The following is a 12,622-nucleotide window of genomic DNA, read 5'->3' on the forward strand; positions in this document are numbered from 1 at the left end:
GGGAATAAAGATAAATATATAGGAAGGTCAGTGATCCCAATGTTATTAATAAGGAATAAAGATAAATATATAGGAAGACCAGTGATCCCAATGTTATTAATAGGGAATAAAGATAAATATATAGGAAGGTCAGTGATCCCAATGTTATTAATAGGGAATAAAGATAAATATATAGGAAGGTCAGTGATCCCAATGTTATTAATAGGGAATAAAGATAAATATATAGGAAGGTCAGTGATCCCAATGTTATTAATAGGGAATAAAGATAAATATATAGGAAGGTCAGTGATCCCAATGTTATTAATAGGGAATAAAGATAAATATATAGGAAGGTCAGTGATCCCAATGTTATTAATAGGGAATAAAGATAAATATATAGGAAGGTCAGTGATCCCAATGTTATTAATAGGGAATAAAGATAAATATATAGGAAGGCCAGTGATCCCAATGTTATTAATAGGGAATAAAGATAAATATATAGGAAGGTCAGTGATCCCAATGTTATTAATAGGGAATAAAGATAAATATATAGGAAGGCTGGTATTTTTCCAGAAAAGATGGCAGCCCTACTCCAGAGAGAAGTAAAGGGTTAAGCCTGGCAGGTGAGTTAACCAAGTCGCAGGGATAAAGTTTCCATTCGCAGAATCTATTAACTCTTGTTCTCGTTGAAGGAGCACGGGCATCCCTGGCAGGGGAAAAGCTAATGGGATGTGACAGCTGGGATATGCTTCTTACTGGGGCGCACGGAGGAGCGAGAGATGGATCCAGCAGTCCGGCAAACTCGCTTCCCCTTGAAAAGGTCGCCACTTCCATATTCCGAGAGCAGAAAAGAGGCAGATTGTTCCCCCGGAAGGCAATGCCATTACCCGCATGTCTAGATTCAGGCGTCTGTTTATGGGGTGCTCCTTGCACGTGACAGTAACAGCGATACAGACGCACAATTTCAAGTGAAGGCTAAAAACAAATTGGACTAGAAATGGTGTATTTGATATACTGTACTTACTGTACCAGCCCAGAGGTGCAGCGGCCCTATATGAGTAATGATCACAATCGTTAGGCATCTTCTGTGAGTCAGCGGCACTGCACATGCTCAGTGGGCTCTGGGCTGCTGCTGAGAAGCTGAGCTTATGGGTCGGGGAAAGTGAGGTTCAACTGCCGTAGAAGCTGAGGCTACAGGGCTGAAGAATGTTGCATTATGGGAAAAGAAATAGTTTGCACTCATTTAGTAAACAAGGCCTTACATGTCAAAGCGATGTATTAAACATCAGCTGGTGGATATTTAAATATGTATGAAAGTCCCCCATTAAACCCTGTATGGAAAATAAAGGTATATTATCCTGTAAATTATTCAAGGAGCCGAGAAGCAGAACAGATGAACAATGAAGTTCTATTTGCATGTGACTCTGCACCCGCTAATGACACCCTTCATGCCCCGGGAGACTCGTACCTACGGCAGAGCCCTATATATTATTTATCATTGCCAGAATGTTCCCTTTGCATTGTCAGTGCTCTGAATCCACAGCAACACGGCATGTTGTCCCTGCAAATAGAACATAGAGAGAGACAGGTGCCTAATATACAGGGACGCGTGTTGGAAGGGTTACTGTCTGCTCTGCTCTCACACGAGCAATCAGTGAGGAATATTTAGCTCAGCTTTGTGCTAGGACATATTTATGGCACTAGAAAAGGGTCCGCTGACCATAATGACCATTATGTAACCAAAATCGATTTCATTTAATAGCCCTGTTTTCCTTGCCTGCAATATCATTGCTTCGCTGGCTGGTTTTCAGGCTCTGACCAAGGAGTTGCAGCCAATGAAGGTTGACTTATCAGTGATGGAGAAACAACACTAAGAAATATATCTATATATATATATAGATATATGCACTTAATGAAGTGTTGAAAATAGTGTCCATCTTTACTAATGCAACTAAAAATCCTGTCTTGTTTTATGGCAGAGCTCCTTCCATTGGTACTCTAAAGGTGGGCATGGTGCACAATTCAGCAGGAACAGCCCCTAAGTTTGCTCATAGTCTGTACAGAGAGATCCCATAAAACTATGGCAGCATAGGTATTCCCTGTACTAAGCACAATTCAGCAGGAACAGTCCCTAAATTTGCTCATAGTCTGTACAGAGAGATCCCATAAAACTATGACAGCATAGGTATTCCCATGTACTAAGCACAATTCAGCAGGAACAGTCCCCTACGTTTGCTCATAGTCTGTACAGAGAGATCCCATGAAACTATAGCAGTATAGGTATTCCCCTGTACTAAGCACAATTCAGCAGGAACAGTCCCTAAGTTTGCTCATAGTCTGTACAGAGAGATCCCATAAACCTATGGCAGCATATGTATTCCCTGTACTAAGCACAATTCAGCAGGAACAGCCCCTAAGTTTGCTCATAGTCTGTACAGAGAGATCCCATGAAACTATAGCAGCATAGGTATTCCTCTGTACTAAGCACAATTCAGCAGGAACAGTCCCTAAGTTTGCTCATAGTCTGTACAGAGAGATCCCATAAAACTATGGCAGCATAGGTATTCCCTGTACTAAGCACAATTCAGCAGGAACAGCCCCTAAGTTTGCTCATAGTCTGTATAGAGAAATCCCATAAAACTATGGCAGCATAGGTATTCCCTGTACTAAGCACAATTCAGCAGGAACAGTCCCCTAAGTTTGCTCATAGTCTGTACAGAGAGATCCCATAAACCTATGGCAGCATATGTATTCCCTGTACTAAGCACAATTCAGCAGGAACAGCCCCTAAGTTTGCTCATAGTCTGTATAGAGAAATCCCATAAAACTATGGCAGCATAGGTATTCCCTGTACTAAGCACAATTCAGCAGGAACAGCCCCTAATGTTTGCTCATAGTCTGTACAGAGAGATCCCATGAAACTATAGCAGCATAGGTATTCCTCTGTACTAAGCACAATTCAGCAGGAACAGTCCCTAAGTTTGCTCATAGTCTGTACAGAGAGATCCCATAAAACTATGGCAGCATAGGTATTCCCTGTACTAAGCACAATTCAGCAGGAACAGCCCCTAAGTTTGCTCATAGTCTGTATAGAGAAATCCCATAAAACTATGGCAGCATAGGTATTCCCTGTACTAAGCACAATTCAGCAGGAACAGTCCCCTAAGTTTGCTCATAGTCTGTACAGAGAGATCCCATAAACCTATGGCAGCATATGTATTCCCTGTACTAAGCACAATTCAGCAGGAACAGCCCCTAAGTTTGCTCATAGTCTGTATAGAGAAATCCCATAAAACTATGGCAGCATAGGTATTCCCTGTACTAAGCACAATTCAGCAGGAACAGCCCCTAATGTTTGCTCATAGTCTGTACAGAGAGATCCCATAAAACTATGACATCATAGGTATTCCCCTGTACTAAGCACAATTCAGCAGGAACTGTTCCCTAAGTTTGCTCATAGTCTGTATAGAGAAATCCCATAAAACTATGGCAGCATAGGTATTCCCTGTACTAAGCACAATTCAGCAGGAACAGCCCCTAAGTTTGCTCATAGTCTGTACAGAGAGATCCCATAAAACTATGGCAGCATAGGTATTCCCTGTACTAAGCACAATTCAGCAGGAACATTGTAGCTCATTTATGGTTTATGAGATTCTTGCAGTGACTGTGAATGTCGGTTCCATATCTCCTGCCTGTGAGTGATGGCTACACGCTGCTAGATGATGGGACACATCCCGTGCAATTTGCTTTTAGATGGAAAGTAGCTCAATAACACGAAGTTCAGAGCCTGAAAAATGTCTTTGCTCAGCGCCGGCCCAAATAACCCTGGTACTGAGAACAAAGGAGGATTAATGAAGCAGCAAAACACAATCTATTGCTAAACACCAGTTCTAATCTTTTTCCTTGGCTCATGTTAATAACAATGTGCTTAGTCCTTATCTCAAGCCTCCTCATTTATATATATATGGAAAAATGCTGTGTCTGTCCTATAGGCTTATACGTGAGGGACGTTTAGAGCCAATCAGAGCAGAGATACTTTTAAAGAGTTAAAGGGATACTGTCATGGGTAAAAATGTTTTTTTTTAAACGCATCAGTTAATAGTGCTGCTCCAGTAGAATTCTGCACTGAAATCCGTTTCTCAAAAGAGCAAACAGATTTTTTTTTTGGGTTAGACATATTGTCAGTTTTTCAGGTGCCTCCAGTTATGTGATTTGTGTTCTGATAAACGTCAGTCACTCTTTACTGCTGTACTGCAAATTGGAGTGATATCACCCCCTCCCTTTCCCCCCAACAGCCAAACAACAGAACAATGGGAAGGTAACCAGATAGCAGCTCCCTAACACAAGATAACAGCCTGGTAGTTCTAAGAACAGCACTCAATAGTAAAATCCAGGTCCCACTGAGACACATTCAGTTACATTGAGTAGGAGAAACAACAGCCTGCCAGAAAGCAGTTCCATCCTAAAGTGCTGGCTCTTTCTGAAATCACATGACCAGGCAAAATGACCTGAGATGCACCTACACAACAATATTACAACTAAAAAAAATAATCAGGAATGAGATTTTATTGTAGCGTGAATTACCTGTATTTACAGTGTAAAAAGAGTAATTTAGACAAGAAACTACACTGTAAAAATCCTGACAGAATTCCTTTAACATTAGGAAGGCATGAAATCCAGTAGTTTAGGATTTGGATGACTCCCGAATCCTTTGGCCGAATACCAAATCATATCCAACCCCTCATTTGCATATGTAAATTAGGGGGGGAAGGGTAAAGAGCTCACAGTTAAGACATTTTTTAATTCCTTTGTGTGATGAAAAGTTATGTGATGTTTTCAGATTCAGTTCAGAAAGGCTTTTCGATTCGCCTGAATCCTGCCGAAACTCAGCCGAATCCTGAACCGAATCCTGGATTCGATTTATCCATACTTAACACATCGTAAGTATTAAATATTGGTGTTTTTGAAAAAATAACATCAAACACCCCCTTCATCCTCCGCTTATCAATACTTCAATATCCCAGAATGCATCATCAGAACCCACCGATGAGACGCTCCGTATCAGCCAATCAGCTCTCACCTGCAGAGCTCGGAGAATAACTCGCTTACAATTCAGGAGCCAAGTACATGCTGATCCGATGAGTGTGTGTAGGCTGCCAATAACAGCAGGTACCTGAGAGCTTGGAATTCAATCTATAACTCATACGCCTGCCTGTCATACCCCAAACCTGCCCACTTTCTGCTGCAGTGTTCCCCTGCCAAGCCGCACTCAGTTAATAGCTACTGGAACTCAACAACTTGCAATAGTGTCCATCCAACAATTTCTATGGCTCAGTGTACCCCCTGCTGTAATCTGTAAGGATATTCGAAGTCACTGAGGGGTTGTTCTGTGACCATATAAAGGCACAAGGCTGCAGTCTGAGTTATACAGGGAACTCTGAGTATCACTCATGTATTATAAGGGATAATGTACCCCCTACTGTAAATGATAAGGATATTAGAAGTCACTGAGGTGTTGTTCTGTGACCATATAAAGACACAAGGCTGCAGGCTGAGTTATACAGGGAACTCTGAGTATCACTCGTGTATTATAAGGGATAATGTACCCCCTACTGTAAATGATAAGGATATTAGAAGTCACTGAGGGGTTGTTCTGTGACCATATAAAGACACAAGGCTGCAGGCTGAGTTATACAGGGAACTCTGAGTATCACTCGTGTATTATAAGGGATAATGTACCCCCTACTGTAAATGATAAGGATATTAGAAGTCACTGAGGTGTTGTTCTGTGACCATATAAAGACACAAGGCTGCAGGCTGAGTTATACAGGGAACTCTGAGTATCACTCGTGTATTATAAGGGATAATGTACCCCCTACTGTAAATGATAAGGATATTAGAAGTCACTGAGGGGTTGTTCTGTGACCATATAAAGGCACAAGGCTGCAGGCTGAGTTATACAGGGAACTCTGAGTATCACTCATGTATTATAAGGGATAATGTACCCCCTACTGTAAATTATAAGGATATTAGAAGTCACTGAGGGGTTGTTCTGTGACCATATAAAGGCACAAGGCTGCAGGCTGAGTTATACAGGGAACTCTGAGTATCACTCATGTATTATAAGGGATAATGTACCCCCTACTGTAAATGATAAGGATATTAGAAGTCACTGAGGTGTTGTTCTGTGACCATATAAAGACACAAGGCTGCAGGCTGAGTTATACAGGGAACTCTGAGTATCACTCGTGTATTATAAGGGATAATGTACCCCCTACTGTAAATGATAAGGATATTAGAAGTCACTGAGGGTTGTTCTGTGACCATATAAAGACACAAGGCTGCAGGCTGAGTTATACAGGGAACTCTGAGTATCACTCGTGTATTATAAGGGATAATGTACCCCCTACTGTAAATGATAAGGATATTAGAAGTCACTGAGGTGTTGTTCTGTGACCATATAAAGACACAAGGCTGCAGGCTGAGTTATACAGGGAACTCTGAGTATCACTCGTGTATTATAAGGGATAATGTACCCCCTACTGTAAATGATAAGGATATTAGAAGTCACTGAGGGGTTGTTCTGTGACCATATAAAGGCACAAGGCTGCAGGCTGAGTTATACAGGGAACTCTGAGTATCACTCATGTATTATAAGGGATAATGTACCCCCTACTGTAAATTATAAGGATATTAGAAGTCACTGAGGGGTTGTTCTGTGACCATATAAAGGCACAAGGCTGCAGGCTGAGTTATACAGGGAACTCTGAGTATCACTCATGTATTATAAGGGATAATGTACCCCCTACTGTAAATGATAAGGATATTAGAAGTCACTGAGTGGTTGTTCTGTGACCATATAAAGGCACAAGGCTGCAGGCTGAGTTATACAGGGAACTCTGAGTATCACTCATGTATTATAAGGGATAATGTACCCCTACTGTAAATTATAAGGATATTAGAAGTCACTGAGGGGTTGTTCTGTGACCATATAAAGGCACAAGGCTGCAGGCTGAGTTATACAGGGAACTCTGAGTATCACTCATGTATTATAAGGGATAATGTACCCCCTACTGTAAATGATAAGGATATTAGAAGTCACTGAGGGGTTGTTCTGTGACCATATAAAGGCACAAGGCTGCAGGCTGAGTTATACAGGGAACTCTCAGTATCACTCATGTATTATAAGGGATAATGTACCCCCTACTGTAAATGATAAGGATATTAGAAGTCACTGAGGGGTTGTTCTGTGACCATTTGCTTTATACGCATTTTATTTCGAACTATTTGGCTTCCCTGAACCCATATCTCAACATGGGTCTTGTGACTTTGTCTTGTTTCACCCAATAAATAAGTGCATTTTTTTTAAGACCAGCCTTTTGTTATCACTGTTTTGAATAATCCGAGAAGCAGTTATTCTTATAAAAACAATGTCATCTCCCAACCAGTAGAGGGAAACCAAATGTCCACAAAATGGGGGGAAAAAATGTTCTGTAACCAGAAGTCAGCCAATAGCGGGCCAGCTCCTCCCCTTACATCAGAGCTGACTATGGCTGAACACACAGGTAAGAGATGGAGCAGATAGTGAGGGCTAGAACATTGTAATTAATGGAGTTCTCTTGGAATGGGTCACACGCACAAGTCTTTTAGGTTGGTGACTTCAGATGATCTCACCTGGAATTCAAATCTCAATGTCCCTTTAAGAATGTTGTCTTTGGGATACAAATGCTCTGTGTCCATAACATGTAACTGTTTAATAACCCAGAAATAAACCCCAGAGTGGAGGGGAGTAGCGGGGGAGGGGGTGAAGCTTTTTGGCAAATAGTTGGCTTTGTCATTGATACACTTCCCGGGGTTCTATAACCTCATTAAACTATTTGTCTTCCCTCCCGTACGGCAAAATTCAGAGCGACCGAGATTCCCCAATACATTTATCTCACTTTCCATCGGAATCAGCGCCCACAGGAGGGAGAGAGAATGGGGCCCCTCCCTTTGTTCTCCCACGTCTAATCTCCCAGCAGGTACAGAGAATGGACTCCTTCCCCAAATACAAGTTTATATCAGCGCCCTAATTACTTGCTCCCTCCTCCTCCTCCTCCACATACAATGTCTCTCATAATGAATTTCTCTCCTTCATTCTGCATCATGTCAGATACTCGGGGGCAAATTCACTAAACGACGAAGCGCCTAACGCTAGCGTGAATTCGCCAGCGTAGCGCATTTTCGTTAATTCGCCGATTCACTGACAGACGCTGGCGTAAATTCGCTAGTGTTACTTCGCACCCTTACGCCTGGCGAATATGCGCAATGGACGTAACTACGCAAATTCACTGACGCGCGCATTTTTCTGAACGCTACCTTTTACGCCAGACTTCCTTCGCCACCTCAGACCAGGCGAAGCGCAATAGAGTAGATAGGGATTGCTTCAAAAAAAGTTAAAAATGTTTCTAAGTCCCAAAAAACGCTGGCGTTTTTTCTTTTTTTATGGGTGATAGGCTGAAAAAGATCGAAAAATTTTTTGGGGCTCCCCTCCTTCCCCCCTACATTTCCTGACTCATGGCACCTTAACTATACAGTGGGCACATGTGTAGGGCAAAATAAACATTTTATTTGCTGTTTTGAAGGTTTCCCAGGCTTGTGTAGTGCTGCTACATATACCTCCATTGTAACTTCAATTTGGCGCCGTATGCAAATTAAGCATCGCTAGCGCAACTTCGCTTTTCTTGGCGAATTAACGTTAGTGCAACTTCGCAACCTTACGCTTCCCCTCAGCGCAACTTCGGATTTTAGTGAATTTGCGTAGCCCTGGCGAAAATACGCCTGTCAAAGCGCGGCGAAGCGGACGCTGGAGCAGCTACGAATCTTAGTGAATGTGCCACTCAGTCTCCTTTATAATATTAAAAAAAATATTAAATGGATAAATTGCCATTTGGTGTGACTTTAAGGCAAAACTAATCCTGCACCTGCAGAAGCTCAACATTTACCATTCTATCCACAACCTGAACCCACTGGTGATTTCATAGAGACGTAACAAAGCGCAAACAGAATATCACTCTCTACATCATACTAAAAGTTATCTCGGAGGTAAAACACCCCTTTAAGTTTTGTTTATAGTCTGTACAGAGAAATCCCATAAAACTATGGCAGCATAGGTATTCCTCTGTACTAAGCACAATTCAGCAGGAACAGTCCCCTAAGTTTGCTCATAGTCTGTACAGAGAGATCCCATAAAACTATGGCAGCATAGGTATTCCCTGTACTAAGCACAATTCAGCAGGAACAGTCCCTAAGTTTGCTCATAGTCTGTACAGAGAGATCCCATAACACTATGGCAGCATAGGTATTCCCCTGTACTAAGCACAATTCAGCAGGAACAGCCCCTAAGTTTGCTCATAGTCTGTACAGAGAGATCCCATAAAACTATGGCAGCATAGGTATTCCCCTGTACTAAGCACAATTCAGCAGGAACAGTCCCCTAAATTTGCTCATAGTCTGTACAGAGAGATCCCATAACACTATGGCAGCATAGGTATTCCCCTGTACTAAGCACAATTCAGCAGGAACAGTCCCCTAAATTTGCTCATAGTTTGTACAGAGAGATCCCATAAAACTATGGCAGCATAGGTATTCCCTGTACTAAGGACAATTCAGCAGGAACAGTCCCTAAGTTTGCTCATAGTCTGTACAGAGAGATCCCATAAAACTATGGCAGCATAGGTATTCCCTGTACTAAGCACAATTCAGCAGGAACAGTCCCTAAGTTTGCTCATAGTCTGTACAGAGAGATCCCATAAAACTATGGCAGCATAGGTATTCCCTGTACTAAGCACAATTCAGCAGGAACAGTCCCCTAAGTTTGCTCATAGTCTGTACAGAGAGATCCCATAAAACTATGACAGCATAGGTATTCCTCTGTACTAAGCACAATTCAGCAGGAACAGTCCCCTAAATTTGCTCATAGTTTGTACAGAGAGATCCCATAAAACTATGGCAGCATAGGTATTCCCTGTACTAAGCACAATTCAGCAGGAACAGTCCCTAAATTTGCTCATAGTCTGTACAGAGAGATCCCATAAAACTCCCTCCTGTTACATTCTTTCAGTGGTACATGTAGTCAGAAGCAGCAGTGCAGAGAATTAAAGGGACAGGTACTGCTTTCAATTACTGAAGATTTTATCATTCTTGAGTCCTTTTCTGGCCATTCCTGTGATCAGAAATATCCGTCATCAATTGTGTCTCATTTACGTTCCTCTGCGCCGCTCGTTTGCATCCCAATTACCTGCATTCTCTATTTTGTCTGTAATTCTTTTTGGCTGATTAAAAACCTCCTCTCTGATCTCCCTGAAACAAGATAATTGGTTTGAAGAGAAGCAGGTACAGTAGGTGCGGGGTCGCTCGGCCGGGGCAGTTCCCGGGGATCGTTGCTCGTTGCCCGCGAGGCTTTTGAAGAAAATGATAAGACTTTTCTTTTAGAAGTTTCATTCAAGCAGAAAACTGATCATATCTACGTTTCATGGAATGTTTTGCAACATCAAAAGAATTTTGCAACGGCAACGAATGTCTGAAGGAGACCCTCAAGGCCATTATTTATTACTACTGTCCTATCCCCCCTTCAACTATTGATGAACTATGTCTAAACTCCACTGCAATCATGTAAGAAATGGTTTCAGGCTGAATCTCTAACCCCTGGAACAGAATGATCTGTTATACAGATAGCTAGAATCTCAGCTGCCATAAAGCAGGACAGGACTGCTGCTTACAATGGGGATCAGATAGGATCTGTGCAGCCACTGGGACAGAATGTTCTGTTATACAGATAGCTAGAATCTCAGCTGCCATAAAGCAGGGCAGGACTGCTGCTTACAATGGGGATCAGATAGGATCTGTGCAGCCACTGGGACAGAATGTTCTGTTATACAGATAGCTAGAATCTCAGCTGCCATAAAGCAGGACAGGACTGCTGCTTACAATGGGGATCAGATAGGATCTGTGCAGCCACTGGGACAGAATGTTCTGTTATACAGATAGCTAGAATCTCAGCTGCCATAAAGCAGGACAGGACTGCTGCTTACAATGGGGATCAGATAGGATCTGTGCAGCCACTGGGACAGAATGTTCTGTTATACAGATAGCTAGAATCTCAGCTGCCATAAAGCAGGACAGGACTGCTGCTTACAATGGGGATCAGATAGGATCTGTGCAGCCACTGGGACAGAATGTTCTGTTATACAGATAGCTAGAATCTCAGCTGCCATAAAGCAGGACAGGACTGCTGCTTACAATGGGGATCAGATAGGATACATATGTGGGTTGCAATCAAATTTATTTTTTGACCTTCTGCATGAAGTTTGAGCTCCCCACAAACCATACAGTGGGTGTCCCCCTTAAATTCACCTCTGTTCATTTTATGTCTCGGCACATTCTGGATTTTCTCTTATCACATTCCGTCTCTGTGACAAACCCAGGAATATTGAGAGGTTCCATTACAGAAAAGACAAGGGAATGCTGACTCCGACAAACTGAAGGCCAATTACGTTACTTCTCCTGGGCGACGCTGTCAGGTTCCTGTGAGACATTTTGGATACATTCAGCGTTATTTGTATATTGTCGGTTTTTTCATGGTGTTCCTCGGAGAGAGCCTGGCGGAGAGGGATTAATAAGGAATGAGGTCGGCACATAATGACATTGGCCCGGTATTCACCTGTGTGATATTAAATATTAACAGCTCCTATAAAGCAATGTAATAAAGATATACAGAATATTAGTGTTAGTTGGTGGCTGTTCCCAGGCATTCCTATTGGTCAGGACTGGGGCACATGGTTATGCCGAGCATAACTAGATGTTATTGGGCCCCACAACAAAATAATTTCAGGGGACCCCAAACTCTCCTGGTTGTCCTGTATTTAACGATGGGCGAATTTTTTCTCGAAATGTGAATTTTGACGATTGCGTCAATTCTGACGCAATAGGCATCCGCATAATGTTGACGCACGACGGTTTTGATGCAAGCTATTTTCCTGACGCGTCTCCAAAATCTTTCGACGCCGGCAAATTTTCACGCCAGTTTTGCGAATTTATTTGGCGAAAGCAGGGATTTGCCACAAATTCGCATCTGGCGAATTTATTCGCCCATCACTACCTGTTTTACCAATATATATATAAAAAATGACTCATTAATTAGGGCCACAGGGGGTCCCTATACCTCTATTACCCCTAATTTTGGCCTGAGGTCTCCTTTGTACCCTAGTTGGACCCAATCTGAGAGGCTGTGATATCTGCATTTCCTCCACCCTGATGCTATTTGGTATGATCTACCCATAAGAGAGGTGGAGTTTGGGTAGATAGGGGTGTGGCTTGGGGAATGGGAATGGTATTCTGATTGGCTGGCATGAAGATCTCTTGCTATAGACGTTTCTTCCCATATTGATCCACATGACTTCTAGGAATCCTCCCAGCAGCTCATTTAGGAGTCCAAGAACATCCCATAATAAATATCTATATTCCTATGGATTAATTGGCTACCGATCTTCACGCTCCCTCCATACACTATATCTCCGTCACATTCACCCTCAGGGCCATTCATCATGTTCTGATCAATTAAACAAACCTCCGATAGGCAGACAAAATCCTGAATAATTTAAAA

The sequence above is a fragment of the Xenopus laevis genome, chromosome 3L (genome assembly GCF_017654675.1).
Source record: "Xenopus laevis strain J_2021 chromosome 3L, Xenopus_laevis_v10.1, whole genome shotgun sequence".
NCBI lineage: Eukaryota > Metazoa > Chordata > Amphibia > Anura > Pipidae > Xenopus > Xenopus laevis.